Source organism: Oncorhynchus mykiss, chromosome 11, assembly GCF_057628025.1.
Source record: "Oncorhynchus mykiss isolate SJ-2025 chromosome 11, ASM5762802v1, whole genome shotgun sequence".
Classification (NCBI taxonomy): Eukaryota; Metazoa; Chordata; class Actinopteri; order Salmoniformes; family Salmonidae; genus Oncorhynchus; species Oncorhynchus mykiss.
This window is the reverse complement of record NC_143032.1, coordinates 376,188-388,719: the sequence shown is the minus strand read 5'-3', so window position 1 is coordinate 388,719 and position 12,532 is coordinate 376,188.

Genomic DNA, 12,532 nt, shown 5'->3' with positions numbered 1-12,532 from the left:
TTCCTAGGCCGTCATTGAAAATAAGAATTCGTTCTTAACTGACTTGCCTAGTAAAATAAAAGGTAAAATAAAAAATGGCGTTGCATAGAGCCCGTCAAATATTTCCTTAGGTAGGGGCTTTAAGGTAGTTTTTTATTTTATTTTTTTTAACCTTTATTTATTTCTCTTCTCCAGGTAGGCTAGTTGAGAAGTTCTCATTTGCAACTGCGACCTGGCCAAGATAAAGCATAGCAGTGTGAACAGACAACAACACAGAGTTACACATGGAGTAAACAATTAACAAGTCAATAACACAGTAGGAAAAAAAAGGCAGAATGAGTATCTGGTTACCATGGAGAAGGCCTGATTAACTGACTAAGGGTGCGTTAGTAAATTCACTCTGTCTATTTACTCATATTTACTCACACAAATGCAATCAGTCGATATAATCGAGAACTATCATCAGAAATCAAGCGATATGAATCAGACAGTGGGGCGCCGCCTGACCCACTAGTTGGCCAGAAGGTTTAAATCAACATTTCATATCGTGTTGTAGATGTACTGTATTGACAATAACGCTAGATCACATTTCCAGCATGGCCGCCAACCAGACCTCCCTTGTCCGCCATAGGAAGCAAACTGGTAATTAATCAATAATAAGTGAGCATTGCATTTGCAGCTCCTAAATTAATAAAACATTTAAAACACAGTTTTAAACGTCACCTCTGAATGAACTCTGGAAACTCGTGACGCAGCTGACTAGCTTTTACTGAGAACCTGCAGGCGAGTTCCAGGATGCAGGTTGACACGGGTGAGTTCGTCGCAAGGCTGTAGTTGCGTTGCTAACCCGCGGGCGTGTCACAGGTCGACACGGGTGCGTTCCAGGTGGACTTCATTGCTTCTTAATTTATGGGTGTATTACAACGGAAAGTTAACATAGCAGATTAGCATAATTGGTTCAGATTATTTATTTGCCTCTCCCAAATCACTATTGCAGGGCTGACCAACTCTGTTCCTGGAGAGCTACCATCCTGTAGGTTTTCGCTTCAAACCCAGTAGTAACTAACATGATTCAATTTATCAACCAGTTAGTTAGGTGCACTACATGAGGGTTGGAACAAAAACCTACAATGCCATTAAAACCCAGAATCTTATAGTGGATTTCTCCAGACTTCCAAGACATGGAAGGATGGCCACGAGAGGCTAGTGTTGAACATTTTGGAAGGATGGCCACGCGAGGCTAGTGTTGAACATTTTGGAGAGTGGCCACGCGAGGCTAGTATTGAACATATTGGAAGGATAGCCACGCGAGGCTAGTATTGAACATATTGCAAGGATGGCATCTTGAGGCTAGTGTTGTACATTTTGGAAGGATGGCCACGCAAGGCTAGTGTTGAACATTTTGGAAGGATGGCCACGCTAGTGCTGAACATATTGGAAGGATAGCCATGCGAGGCTTGTGTTGAACATTTTGGAAGGATGGCCACGCGAGGCTATTGTTGAACATTTTGGAAGGATTGCCAAGCGATGCTAGCGCTGAACATTTTGGAAGGATGGCCACGCGAGGCTAGCGCTGAACATATTGGAAGAATGGCCACGCGAGGCTAGCGCTGAACATATTGGAAGGATGGCCACGCGAGGCTAGCGCTGAACTTATTGGAAGGATGGCCACGCGAGGCTAGCGCTGAACATATTGGAAGGATGGCCACGCGAGGCTAGCGCTGAACATATTGGAAGGATAGCCACGCGAGGCTAGTGTTGAACATTTTGGAAGGATGGCCACGCGAGGCTAGTGTTGAACATTTTGGAAGGATGGCCACGCGAGGCTATTGTTGAACATTTTGGAAGGATGGCCACGCGAGGCTATTGTTGAACATATTGGAAGGATGGCCACGCGAGGCTAGCGCTGAACATATTGGAAGGATGGCCACGCGAGGCTAGCGCTGAACATATTGGAAGGATGGCCACGCGAGGCTAGCGCTGAACATATTGGAAGGATAGCCACGCGAGGCTAGTGCTGAACATATTGGAAGGATGGCATCTTGAGGCTAGTGTTGTACATTTTGGAAGGATGGCCACGCGAGGCTAGTGTTGAACATTTTGGAAGGATGGCCACGCGAGGCTAGTGTTGAACATTTTGGAAGGATGGCCACGCGAGGCTAGTGTTGAACATTTTGGAAGGATGGCCACGCGAGGCTAGTGTTGAACATTTTGGAAGGATGGCCACGCGAGTGTTGAACTTATTGGAAGGATAGCCACGCGAGGCTACTGCTGAACATATTGGAAGGATGGCATCTTGAGGCTAGTGTTGAACATTTTGGAAGGATGGCCACGCGAGGCTAGTGTTGAACATTTTGGAAGGATGGCCACGAGAGGCTAGTGTTGAACATTTTGGAAGGATGGCCACGCGAGGCTAGTGTTGAACATTTTGGAGAGTGGCCACGCGAGGCTAGTATTGAACATATTGGAAGGATAGCCACGCGAGGCTAGTATTGAACATATTGCAAGGATGGCATCTTGAGGCTAGTGTTGTACATTTTGGAAGGATGGCCACGCAAGGCTAGTGTTGAACATTTTGGAAGGATGGCCACGCTAGTGCTGAACATATTGGAAGGATAGCCATGCGAGGCTTGTGTTGAACATTTTGGAAGGATGGCCACGCGAGGCTAGTGTTGAACATTTTGGAAGGATGGCCACGCGAGGCTAGTGTTGAACATTTTGGAAGGATGGCCACGCGAGGCTAGTGTTTAGCATTTTGGAAGGATGGCCACGCGAGGCTAGTGTTGAACATTTTGGAAGGATGGCCACGCGAGGCTATTGTTGAACATTTTGGAAGGATTGCCAAGCGATGCTAGCGCTGAACATTTTGGAAGGATGGCCACGCGAGGCTAGCGCTGAACATATTGGAAGGATGGCCACGCGAGGCTAGCGCTGAACATATTGGAAGAATGGCCACGCGAGGCTAGCGCTGAACATATTGGAAAGATGGCCACGCGAGGCTAGCGCTGAACATATTGGAAGGATGGCCACGCGAGGCTAGCGCTGAACATATTGGAAGGATAGCCACGCGAGGCTAGCGCTGAACATTTTGGAAGGATGGCCACGCGAGGCTAGCGCTGAACATTTTGGAAGGATGGCCACGCGAGGCTAGCGCTGAACATATTGGAAGGATGGCATCTTGAGGCTAGTGTTGTACATTTTGGAAGGATGGCCACGCGAGGCTAGTGTTGAACATTTTGGAAGGATGGCCACGCGAGGCTAGTGTTGAACATTTTGGAAGGATGGCCACGCGAGGCTAGTGTTGAACATTTTGGAAGGATGGCCACGCGAGGCTAGTGTTGAACATTTTGGAAGGATGGCCACGCGAGTGTTGAACTTATTGGAAGGATAGCCACGCGAGGCTACTGCTGAACATATTGGAAGGATGGCATCTTGAGGCTAGTGTTGAACATTTTGGAAGGATGGCCACGCGAGGCTAGTGTTGAACATTTTGGAAGGATGGCCACGAGAGGCTAGTGTTGAACATTTTGGAGAGTGGCCACGCGAGGCTAGTATTGAACATATTGGAAGGATAGCCACGCGAGGCTAGTATTGAACATATTGCAAGGATGGCATCTTGAGGCTAGTGTTGTACATTTTGGAAGGATGGCCACGCAAGGCTAGTGTTGAACATTTTGGAAGGATGGCCACGCTAGTGCTGAACATATTGGAAGGATAGCCATGCGAGGCTTGTGTTGAACATTTTGGAAGGATGGCCACGCGAGGCTATTGTTGAACATTTTGGAAGGATTGCCAAGCGATGCTAGCGCTGAACATTTTGGAAGGATGGCCACGCGAGGCTAGCGCTGAACATATTGGAAGAATGGCCACGCGAGGCTAGCGCTGAACATATTGGAAGGATGGCCACGCGAGGCTAGCGCTGAACTTATTGGAAGGATGGCCACGCGAGGCTAGCGCTGAACATATTGGAAGGATGGCCACGCGAGGCTAGCGCTGAACATATTGGAAGGATAGCCACGCGAGGCTAGTGTTGAACATTTTGGAAGGATGGCCACGCGAGGCTAGTGTTGAACATTTTGGAAGGATGGCCACGCGAGGCTATTGTTGAACATTTTGGAAGGATGGCCACGCGAGGCTATTGTTGAACATATTGGAAGGATGGCCACGCGAGGCTAGCGCTGAACATATTGGAAGGATGGCCACGCGAGGCTAGCGCTGAACATATTGGAAGGATGGCCACGCGAGGCTAGCGCTGAACATATTGGAAGGATAGCCACGCGAGGCTAGTGCTGAACATATTGGAAGGATGGCATCTTGAGGCTAGTGTTGTACATTTTGGAAGGATGGCCACGCGAGGCTAGTGTTGAACATTTTGGAAGGATGGCCACGCGAGGCTAGTGTTGAACATTTTGGAAGGATGGCCACGCGAGGCTAGTGTTGAACATTTTGGAAGGATGGCCACGCGAGGCTAGTGTTGAACATTTTGGAAGGATGGCCACGCGAGTGTTGAACTTATTGGAAGGATAGCCACGCGAGGCTACTGCTGAACATATTGGAAGGATGGCATCTTGAGGCTAGTGTTGAACATTTTGGAAGGATGGCCACGCGAGGCTAGTGTTGAACATTTTGGAAGGATGGCCACGAGAGGCTAGTGTTGAACATTTTGGAAGGATGGCCACGCGAGGCTAGTGTTGAACATTTTGGAGAGTGGCCACGCGAGGCTAGTATTGAACATATTGGAAGGATAGCCACGCGAGGCTAGTATTGAACATATTGCAAGGATGGCATCTTGAGGCTAGTGTTGTACATTTTGGAAGGATGGCCACGCAAGGCTAGTGTTGAACATTTTGGAAGGATGGCCACGCTAGTGCTGAACATATTGGAAGGATAGCCATGCGAGGCTTGTGTTGAACATTTTGGAAGGATGGCCACGCGAGGCTAGTGTTGAACATTTTGGAAGGATGGCCACGCGAGGCTAGTGTTGAACATTTTGGAAGGATGGCCACGCGAGGCTAGTGTTTAGCATTTTGGAAGGATGGCCACGCGAGGCTAGTGTTGAACATTTTGGAAGGATGGCCACGCGAGGCTATTGTTGAACATTTTGGAAGGATTGCCAAGCGATGCTAGCGCTGAACATTTTGGAAGGATGGCCACGCGAGGCTAGCGCTGAACATATTGGAAGGATGGCCACGCGAGGCTAGCGCTGAACATATTGGAAGAATGGCCACGCGAGGCTAGCGCTGAACATATTGGAAAGATGGCCACGCGAGGCTAGCGCTGAACATATTGGAAGGATGGCCACGCGAGGCTAGCGCTGAACATATTGGAAGGATAGCCACGCGAGGCTAGCGCTGAACATTTTGGAAGGATGGCCACGCGAGGCTAGCGCTGAACATTTTGGAAGGATGGCCACGCGAGGCTAGCGCTGAACATATTGGAAGGATGGCATCTTGAGGCTAGTGTTGTACATTTTGGAAGGATGGCCACGCGAGGCTAGTGTTGAACATTTTGGAAGGATGGCCACGCGAGGCTAGTGTTGAACATTTTGGAAGGATGGCCACGCGAGGCTAGTGTTGAACATTTTGGAAGGATGGCCACGCGAGGCTAGTGTTGAACATTTTGGAAGGATGGCCACGCGAGTGTTGAACTTATTGGAAGGATAGCCACGCGAGGCTACTGCTGAACATATTGGAAGGATGGCATCTTGAGGCTAGTGTTGAACATTTTGGAAGGATGGCCACGCGAGGCTAGTGTTGAACATTTTGGAAGGATGGCCACGAGAGGCTAGTGTTGAACATTTTGGAAGGATGGCCACGCGAGGCTAGTGTTGAACATTTTGGAGAGTGGCCACGCGAGGCTAGTATTGAACATATTGGAAGGATAGCCACGCGAGGCTAGTATTGAACATATTGCAAGGATGGCATCTTGAGGCTAGTGTTGTACATTTTGGAAGGATGGCCACGCAAGGCTAGTGTTGAACATTTTGGAAGGATGGCCACGCTAGTGCTGAACATATTGGAAGGATAGCCATGCGAGGCTTGTGTTGAACATTTTGGAAGGATGGCCACGCGAGGCTAGTGTTGAACATTTTGGAAGGATGGCCACGCGAGGCTAGTGTTGAACATTTTGGAAGGATGGCCACGCGAGGCTATTGTTGAACATTTTGGAAGGATTGCCAAGCGATGCTAGCGCTGAACATTTTGGAAGGATGGCCACGCGAGGCTAGCGCTGAACATATTGGAAGAATGGCCACGCGAGGCTAGCGCTGAACATATTGGAAGGATGGCCACGCGAGGCTAGCGCTGAACTTATTGGAAGGATGGCCACGCGAGGCTAGCGCTGAACATATTGGAAGGATGGCCACGCGAGGCTAGCGCTGAACATATTGGAAGGATAGCCACGCGAGGCTAGTGTTGAACATTTTGGAAGGATGGCCACGCGAGGCTAGTGTTGAACATTTTGGAAGGATGGCCACGCGAGGCTATTGTTGAACATTTTGGAAGGATGGCCACGCGAGGCTATTGTTGAACATTTTGGAAGGATGGCCACGCGAGGCTAGCGCTGAACATTTTGGAAGGATGGCCACGCGAGGCTAGCGCTGAACTTATTGGAAGGATGGCCACGCGAGGCTAGCGCTGAACATATTGGAAGGATGGCCACGCGAGGCTAGCGCTGAACATATTGGAAGGATAGCCACGCGAGGCTAGTGTTGAACATTTTGGAAGGATGGCCACGCGAGGCTAGTGTTGAACATTTTGGAAGGATGGCCACGCGAGGCTATTGTTGAACATTTTGGAAGGATGGCCACGCGAGGCTATTGTTGAACATTTTGGAAGGATGGCCACGCGAGGCTAGCGCTGAACATTTTGGAAGGATGGCCACGCGAGGCTAGCGCTGAACATTTTGGAAGGATGGCCACGCGAGGCTAGCGCTGAACATTTTGGAAGGATGGCCACGCGAGGCTAGCGCTGAACATTTTGGAAGGATGGCCACGCGAGGCTAGCGCTGAACATTTTGGAAGGATGGCCACGCGAGGCTAGCGCTGAACATATTGGAAGGATGGCCACGCGAGGCTAGCGCTGAACATATTGGAAGGATGGCCACGCGAGGCTAGCGCTGAGCATATTGGAAGGATGGCCACGCGAGGCTAGCGCTGAACATATTGGAAGGATGGCCACGCGAGGCTAGCGCTGAACATATTGGAAGGATGGCCACGCGAGGCTAGCGCTGAACATATTGGAAGGATGGCCACGCGAGGCTAGCGCTGAACATATTGGAAGGATGGCCACGCGAGGCTAGCGCTGAGCATATTGGAAGGATGGCCACGCGAGGCTAGCGCTGAACATATTGGAAGGATGGCCACGCGAGGCTAGCGCTGAACATATTGGAAGGATAGCCACGCGAGGCTAGTGCTGAACATATTGGAAGGATGGCATCTTGAGGCTAGTGTTGTACATTTTGGAAGGATGGCCACGCGAGGCTAGTGTTGAACATTTTGGAAGGATGGCCACACGAGGCTAGTGTTGAACATTTTGGAAGGATGGCCACGCGAGGCTAGTGTTGAACATTTTGGAAGGATGGCCACGCGAGGCTAGTGTTGAACATTTTGGAAGGATGGCCACGCGAGGCTAGCGCTGAACATTTTGGAAGGATGGCCACGCGAGGCTAGCGCTGAACATTTTGGAAGGATGGCCACGCGAGGCTAGCGCTGAACATATTGGAAGGATGGCCACGCGAGGCTAGCGCTGAACATATTGGAAGGATGGCCACGCGAGGCTAGCGCTGAACATATTGGAAGGATGGCCACGCGAGGCTAGCGCTGAACATATTGGAAGGATGGCCACGCGAGGCTAGCGCTGAGCATATTGGAAGGATGGCCACGCGAGGCTAGCGCTGAACATATTGGAAGGATGGCCACGCGAGGCTAGCGCTGAACATATTGGAAGGATAGCCACGCGAGGCTAGTGCTGAACATATTGGAAGGATGGCATCTTGAGGCTAGTGTTGTACATTTTGGAAGGATGGCCACGCGAGGCTAGTGTTGAACATTTTGGAAGGATGGCCACACGAGGCTAGTGTTGAACATTTTGGAAGGATGGCCACGCGAGGCTAGTGTTGAACATTTTGGAAGGATGGCCACGCGAGGCTAGTGTTGAACATTTTGGAAGGATGGCCACGCGAGGCTAGCGCTGAACATTTTGGAAGGATGGCCACGCGAGGCTAGCGCTGAACATTTTGGAAGGATGGCCACGCGAGGCTAGCGCTGAACATATTGGAAGGATGGCCACGCGAGGCTAGCGCTGAACATATTGGAAGGATGGCCACGCGAGGCTAGCGCTGAACATATTGGAAGGATGGCCACGCGAGGCTAGCGCTGAACATATTGGAAGGATGGCCACGCGAGGCTAGCGCTGAACATATTGGAAGGATAGCCACGCGAGGCTAGTGCTGAACATATTGGAAGGATGGCATCTTGAGGCTAGTGTTGTACATTTTGGAAGGATGGCCACGCGAGGCTAGTGTTGAACATTTTGGAAGGATGGCCACGCGAGTCTAGTGTTGAACATTTTGGAAGGATGGCCACGCGAGGCTAGTGTTGAACATTTTGGAAGGATGGCCACGCTAGTGCTGAACATATTGGAAGGATGGCATCTTGAGGCTAGTGCTGAACATATTGGAAGGATGGCATCTTGAGGCTAGTGCTGAACATATTGGAAGGATGGCATCTTGAGGCTAGTGTTGTACATTTTGGAAGGATGACATCTTGAGGCTAGTGTTGTACATTTTGGAAGGATGGCCACGCGAGGCTAGTGTTGAACATATTGGAAGGATGGCCACGCGAGGCTAGCGCTGAACATATTGGAAGGATGGCCACGCGAGGCTAGCGCTGAACATATTGGAAGGATGGCCACGCGAGGCTAGCGCTGAACATATTGGAAGGATGGCCACGCGAGGCTAGCGCTGAACATATTGGAAGGATGGCCACGCGAGGCTAGCGCTGAACATATTGGAAGGATGGCCACGCGAGGCTAGCGCTGAACATTTTGGAAGGATGGCCACGCGAGGCTAGCGCTGAACATATTTTGGAGAGATTGGAAACCCAAATTGGTCTACACGGACAAGTTCTGGCCTGGTTTAGATCTTATCTGTCGGAAAGATATCAGTTTGTCTCTGTGAATGGTCTGTCCTCTGACAAATCAACTGTAAATTTCGGTGTTCCTCAAGGTTCCGTTTTAGGACCACTATTGTTTTCACTATATATTTTACCTCTTGGGGATGTTATTCGAAAACATAATGTTAACTTTCACTGCTATGCGGATGACACACAGCTGTACATTTCAATTAAACATGGTGAAGCCCCAAAATTGCCCTTGCTAGAAGAATGTGTTTCAGACATAAGGAAGTGGATGGCTGCAAACTTTCTACTTTTAAACTCGGACAAAACAGAGATGCTTGTTCTAGGTCCCAAGAAACAAAGAGATCTTCTGTTGAATCTGACAATTAATCTTAATGGTTGTACAGTCGTCTCAAATAAAACTGTGAAGGACCTCGGCGTTACTCTGGACCCTGATCTCTCTTTTGAAGAACATATCAAGACCATTTCAAGGACAGCTTTTTTCCATCTACGTAACATTGCAAAAATCAGGAACTTTCTGTCCAAAAATGATGCAGAAAAATTAATCCATGCTTTTGTCACTTCCAGGTTAGACTACTGCAATGCTCTACTCTCCGGCTACCCGGATAAAGCACTAAATAAACTTCAGTTAGTGCTAAATACGGCTGCTAGAATCCTGACTAGAACCAAAAAATTTGATCATATTACTCCAGTGCTAGCCTCTCTACACTGGCTTCCTGTCAAAGCAAGGGCTGATTTCAAGGTTTTACTGCTAACCTACAAAGCATTACATGGGCTTGCTCCTATCTATCTCTGTGATTTGGTCCTGCCGTACATACCTACACGTACGCTACGGTCACAAGACGCAGGCCTCCTAATTGTCCCTAGAATTTTTAAGCAAACAGCTGGAGGCAGGGCTTTCTCCTATAGAGCTCCATTTTTATGGAACGGTCTGCCTACCCATGTCAGAGACGCAAACTCGGTCTCAACCTTTAAGTCTCTACTGAAGACTCATCTCTTCAGTGGGTCATATGATTGAGTGTAGTCTGGCCCAGGAGTGGGAGGGTGAACGGAAAGGCTCTGGAGCAACGAACCACCCTTGCTGTCTCTGCCTGGCCGGTTCCCCTCTTTCCACTGGGATTCTCTGCCTCTAACCCTATTACAGGGGCTGAGTCACTGGCTTTACTGGGGCTCTCTCATGCCGTCCCTGGAGGGGGTGCGTCACCTGAGTGGGTTGAGTCACTGATGTGGTCATCCTGTCTGGGTTGGCGCCCCCCCCCCCCCCTTAAGTTGTGCCGTGGCGGAGGTCTTTGTGGGCTATACTCAGCCTTGTCTCAGGATGGTATGTTGGTGGTTGAAGATATCCCTCTAGTGGTGTGGGGGCTGTGCTTTGGCAAAGTGGGTGGGGTTATATCCTTCCTGTTTGGCCCTGTCCGGGGGTGTCCTCGGAGTGGGCCACAGTGTCTCCTGACCCCTCCTGTCTCAGCCTCCAGTATTTATGCTGCAGTAGTTTATGTGTCGGGGGGCTAGGGTCAGTTTGTTATATCTGGAGTACTTCTCCTGTCCTATTCGGTGTCCTGTGTGAATCTAAGTGTGCGTTCTCTAATTCTCTCCTTCTCTCTTTCTCTCTCTCGGAGGACCTGAGCCCTAGGACCATGCCCCAGGACAACCTGACATGATGACTCCTTGCTGTCCCCAGTCCACCTGGCTGTGCTGCTGCTCCAGTTTCAACTGTTCTGCCTTATTATTATTCAACCATGCTGATCATTTATGAACATTTGAACATCTTGGCCATGTTCTGTTATAATCTCCACCCGGCACAGCCAGAAGAGGACTGGCCATCCCACATATGCTCTCTCTAATTCTCTCTTTCTTTCTCTCTCTCGGAGGACCTGAGCCCTAGGACCATGCCCCAGGAATACCTGACATGATGACTCTTTGCTGTCCCCAGTCCACCTGACTGTGCTGCTGCTCCAGTTTCAACTATTCTGCCTTATTATTATTCGACCATGCTGGTCATTTATGAACATTTGAACATCTTGACCATGTTTTGTTATAATCTCCACCCGGCACAGCCAGAAGAGGACTGGCCACCCCACATAGCCTGGTTCCTCTCTAGGTTTCTTCCTAGGTTTTGGCCTTTCTAGGGAGTTTTTCCTAGCCACCGTGCTTCTTCACCTGCATTGCTTGCTGTTTGGGGTTTTAGGCTGGGTTTCTGTACAGCACTTTGAGATATCAGCTGATGTACGAAGGGCTATATAAAATAAATTTGATTTGATTTTGATTTGATTTGATTGGAAGGATGGCCACGCGAGGCTAGCGCTGAACATATTGGAAGGATGTTCACGCGAGGCTAGCGCTGAACATATTGGAAGGATGGCCACACGAGGCTAGCGCTGAACATATTGGAAGGATGGCCAAGCGAGGCTAGCGCTGAACATATTGGAAGGATGGCCACGCGAGGCTAGCGCTGAACATATTGGAAGGATGGCCACGCGAGGCTAGCGCTGAACATTTTGGAAGGATGGCCACGCGAGGCTAGCGCTGAACATTTTGGAAGGATGGCCACGCGAGGCTAGCGTTGAACATTTTGGAAGGATGGCCACACGAGGCTAGCGTTGAACATTTTGGAAGGATGGCCACGCGAGGCTAGTGTTGAACATTTTGGAAGGATGGCCACGCTAGCGCTGAACATATTGGAAGGATGGCCACGCGAGGCTAGCGCTGAACATATTGGAAGGATAGCCACGCGAGGCTAGTGCTGAACATATTGGAAGGATGGCCACGCGAGGCTAGTTTTGAACATTTTGGAAGGCTGGCCACGCGAGGCCAGTGTTGAACATTTTGGAAGGATGGCCACGCGAGGCTAGCGTTGAACATTTTGGAAGGATGGCCACACGAGGCTAGCGTTGAACATTTTGGAAGGATGGCCACGCGAGGCTAGTGTTGAACATTTTGGAAGGATGGCCACGCTAGCGCTGAACATATTGGAAGGATGGCCACGCTAGCGCTGAACATATTGGAAGGATGGCCACGCGAGGCTAGCGCTGAACATATTGGAAGGACAGCCACGCGAGGCTAGTGCTGAACATATTGGAAGGATGGCCACGCGAGGCTAGTTTTGAACATTTTGGAAGGCTGGCCACGCGAGGCCAGTGTTGAACATTTTGGAAGGATGGCCACGCGAGGCTAGTGTTGAACATTTTGGAAGGATGGCCACGCGAGTGCTGAACTTATTGGAAGGATAGCCACGCGAGGCTAGTGCTGAACATATTGGAACGATGGCATCTTGAGGCTAGTGTTGTACATTTTGGAAGGATGGCCACGCGAGGCTAGTGTTGAACATTTTGGAAGGATGGCCACGCGAGTCTAGTGTTGAACATTTTGGAAGGATGGCCACACGAGGGTAGTGTTGAACATTTTGGAAGGATGGCCACG